The sequence below is a fragment of the Sinocyclocheilus anshuiensis genome, unplaced genomic scaffold (assembly GCF_001515605.1).
Source record: "Sinocyclocheilus anshuiensis isolate Anshui unplaced genomic scaffold, SAMN03320099.WGS_v1.1 scaffold1486, whole genome shotgun sequence".
NCBI classification, from domain to species: Eukaryota; Metazoa; Chordata; class Actinopteri; order Cypriniformes; family Cyprinidae; genus Sinocyclocheilus; species Sinocyclocheilus anshuiensis.
In genome coordinates, this window is record NW_015552651.1 from 285,199 (window position 1) to 289,646 (window position 4,448).

Below are 4,448 nucleotides of genomic sequence, written 5' to 3' on the forward strand. Positions count from 1 at the left end.
TGAAGCAACATAGAATACATTACACCTGCTGAATACACTGACTAGCTTGTAGTATCTTTGGAATAAAGAGCTTTTAGAATGTTAAAAACCTATGGGGAAAAAAAACAAAACAAAACAAAATGATTTAACACCCCTACCCACCCCCACAAAAGCAGGATGGTAGTGATCTCACACAGTTCTGACAGTGTGTGCACACATCTATGTATAGCCATTCATCCACATTTGAACAGAGTGGACAGTGAAATCCTGTAAATACAGAGTGATAAGCAAGAAAAAAAATCAAACCTGCTTTAAAATACAGCAACACAACTGTAGCTGTACAACTTTACAACAGCAACACTGCTTTAACAAAAAAGCAAAACAGCAAGACCTATTTGACATCAAAAAAAATTTTTTTAAATGCTGTCTAATCGCTCTCGTGGTACTTTGATGTCACACACAGAACGGTGCAGTGCTGCTTCAAGTCCAACACCTATTGTGTTTTATTAGGAGACGCACAACAGCTCTTCTGTGGCTTTATAGGTAATATTTTCACGTACACAATTTAGCAAAATCAGACAATATTGTGTCTAATATATACCACAATACTAATTTTTTATTATTGAACTGTTGTAAATAAATATCACATTTGCAATTGGTCAGTGTTCAAAAAATGCTGGGAAATCTCTTTATGTAGCCCTACAAGAGTGATTACTGGTAAACTGTCTGAAAAAAAGAAAGTCATGTTTTAGAGAAGAAAAAATCACCCACAGACTTTCAAAGCTGCTACATAGTAACGACCTTCTACTTCGAGGATCTTGATAGAAATGTAGTGGAGTGAAAAGTACAATATTTGTCTTTCAAATGTAGTGAAGTTAAAGTCATAAGTTCCCAGAAAAAAATATACTCAAGTAAAGTACCAATACTCAAAAAATGTACTTAAGTACAATACTCAAGTAAATGTACTTAGTTACTGTCCGCCTCTGTTCATAACTCGCAATTGTGAGTTTATATCTCGCAGTTCTGACTTTATTTCTCAGAATTGCGACTTAATGTCTCGCAATTGCGAGTTTCTCTCAATTATGACTTTTTAACTCGCAATTGCGAGTTTATATCATGCAATTCTGAGAAAAAAAGTCAGAATTGTGAGATAAAAAGTCGCAATTACCTCTTTTATTTTTTATTCAGTGGCGGAAACGGGCTTCCATAGTATTGAGATATCTCAGGGGATCAAGGTTTATTAAGCACTTAACCAAGAGAGAAAATGAGAGGGAGGATTGATGGGGGTGGAACAGTCTGTGTGTTGTCCTTGAGGTCAGATCAAAACTATGATCCATGACACATGATTAGCCAGATCAAATATTGATGAAAGGGAAACAGAGAGGACCATTTTACAAATTGAAATGATCAAGTCCACTACAGATTCATTATATTCATTGGATTTGCATTGAATCTATTTACATTTGCATATATAAATTAAAAAGTGATTTTGGTTCCTTTAATCATGTCTTTTCCAGGCACTTGTGCCCCTGAATATACAAATCATATTTATCAACTTATCAAACTGTAATTTTCGGCTGCAGCTATAGTGCAAAACAAATAGCCAGGGAAGATCTTCTGTCATCAAGAAACATGAATTAATAAAATTTTAATTATGATGTATACGTTTTACGCCTTATCAATTTAATATGTATATATTAAAAGCAGTTCCATTAAGCAATGATTTTTCACTGTATGTGGGGAACAGAGATACATGGTGTATGTGGGGAACAGAGAAAAAGAGATTTCATGTTTTCACTTCCTGTAGCTGTCAAAAACAAATTCAAGGCCCTTTTCTGAGTGACAACAAGGCTAATGAAACCACTTAAATGCATGTCGTCATCCAAGCACACTCCGAGTTAGTCTCTGCAATCTGCTTCATTCACTCAAGTTGCTCTGCACCCTGCCTTTATGAAGGTCACCTGCTCATCTAGATCCAGACACTTGACCTTTCTTGGCCCCAAATAAAGGAACAACTTCAGAGAGAAATTTGGCAAACATTGATCTGTTTATTATGTTTTATAAAGTAAATTTCCATGTTATGTGAACTAGCGTGTCATCCACTGAGACCACTAGTTAAAGTGCTTTATTGCCATTTTTCCAATTTTTCACATTTCTTTTGTCACAAAATATATCATCCGCATAATTGTTTGAGTGAAAAGTTGAGACCGATCCAAAAAGCATCTTCAGCTTTTTAGTCTAAATAGTCTGCACAAAGAGTCTCATGAACAATGTCACAAATTTGTACTTATTTGATTAGTATAGATATATAAAAATGTATATGAAATAAATATATTTAATCAGGTTTTTATTCCTTGTTTTTTCATTGTCTCAGACTTAAGCTCACTGTAACTGCCAAAGCCGTTGGAATCTGCTTCGGCAGACAGCAAATCCATTTATTAATTAATGTTGCTACAAAAAATGATGTTAATTTGCAAAGAGTGGTAAAATATAATTTTATCGAATAAGTATCCGAGAGTGAACCTGAACCGTAAACTGATTTTGACAGCCAGCTGCACTGTACAAAAAGGGCAGAGCAGGCTCTCCTGTCTGTTCAAAAACAGCATTGTGTGATGTAATGTTCAGAGCAGATGAGCAGTGTTGTGCTGGATGGCTGCAGGGTGTGAATCCGTGAGACTGACAGGTGAGTTGATCTGTGTTAGTGCTTGGGTCATTGATTTGGGGGACAAATAATTCATTTGGGAACAACTTCATAGTGCTGGGCTGTCTAATTCAGTGGCTCATATGCTTAGAAGAAATGACCACCAGATCCTCTCACTTCTCAGCTTCTCCTCCCACTCAAACACCCATAAGACATGGGCATTTTTGCAATTACGACATACATGTGTGATTTAACTGGTATGTTAGGTGCGTGCAGTGTGTGTGTTAATTTTGTTTATGTTTATGAATGTTGCTGCATCATGTGTACTCATGTATGTATTTGTGCTTACTTGCCTGGGGAGTGGATACCAAAAGACTCTTAGTCACCTCTCTTTAATGTCTGATTGGGGCTGACATTTTGGGAACCATAGTGATCAATACGCCTCACCTGATGAGTCATACACCATCCTCACATACTCCCCAATCTATTCACCATCCACACAATCTCATTGTCATACGAAGATAAGTATACATTATGAAACCCTGTGAAGGTTATTCGAGCAATGAATAAGAAATGAAAATACACAGCAATGAGATCCAAGGATTTCCTTCATCTCGTTTATTGTAATGTTCTTTGAATGAATTCTGTCATCTTTTTCTCACCCTCATGTTGTTCCAATTCTGTATGACTGACTTTCTTCTGTAGAACATAAAAGGATGACCCAAAAATAGTTTATGCGATTGGTACATTTCACTTCTGAAGCTGCACAACTGTGTGAGAGGAACAAAGCATAACTGAATCATACCCTCCAGCATAGCTCTGAAATTTCATTCTGCATTTTGGCTTGTTAAACACGCACAAATCAGGCAAACAACTTGACTTAATTTACACATGCAATTGTATTGCAGACAACATTTTGGTAAAACCCCTACATATCTCTGACCATTTCTTCATTACATTTAAACTACATTTTGCTACCTGTGTGCCACCAACCCCTATACCGGTTACTTTTAGACGAAATCTATGCTCCCTTTCCACCTCCCATCTTTCCACCGTAGTATCCTCCTCTCTTCGCTCACCTACCCATTCCTCATCTCTGGATGTGAATGCAGCAACTGACACTTCTAACCCCTGGTTATCCGATGTTCTTCGTGAGCATCGGACCAAACTCAGGGTAGCAGAGAGAAAATGGCGCAAATCAAGAGATCCGTCAGACCTCAGTATGTATCAGTCTTTGCTTTCATCTTTCTCTGCTGAAGTCCATACTGCCAAATCTTCATACTTCCACAACAAGATCAACAGCAATCCAGACACACGTAATCTCTTCAAAACATTCAGTTCTCTCCTCTGTCCCCCTCCACCCCCTCCCACCACTTCTATAACAGCTAATGATTTCACCACATTCTTTACAGACAAAACTAGAACAATCAGTAGTCTCAGCCCCCCCCACACAGGACTTCAAACCAACCACACCCACCGCTAAAACTCCCATCTTCTCCTTCTGTCCCCTCACTGAGGCAGAAGTATCAAAACTTCCAAAGCACATCAACTGGTCACTGGGGTTCCACAAGGATCAGTTCTTTGACCCCTCCTCTTCTCCATATACACTACATCACTGGGTACCATCATACAGGCACATGGCTTCTCCTACCATTGCTATGCTGATGACACACAGCTCTAGCTCTCATTTCAATCAGATGATCCAACGGTAGCTGCACGGATCTCAGGCTGCCTGGCAGACATCTCGGCATGGATGAAAGAACATCACCTACAGCTCAACCTGGCAAAGACTGAGCTTCTTGTCTTCCCTGCCACTCCAACTCTACAG

At 38.4% G+C, this 4,448-nt stretch overlaps 1 long non-coding RNA gene across 1 annotated transcript in view; it reads right to left on the minus strand.

Moving 5' to 3' along the window:
• LOC107667068 (uncharacterized) overlaps positions 1-3,556 on the minus strand; it is a 7,166-nt gene extending 3,610 nt beyond the window's left edge. The window contains exon 1 of the long non-coding RNA XR_001631755.1: positions 3,474-3,556. This is a non-coding gene — a long non-coding RNA (uncharacterized LOC107667068). The remainder of the gene's footprint in view (positions 1-3,473) is intronic.
• Positions 3,557-4,448: the final 892 nt, after the last annotated feature.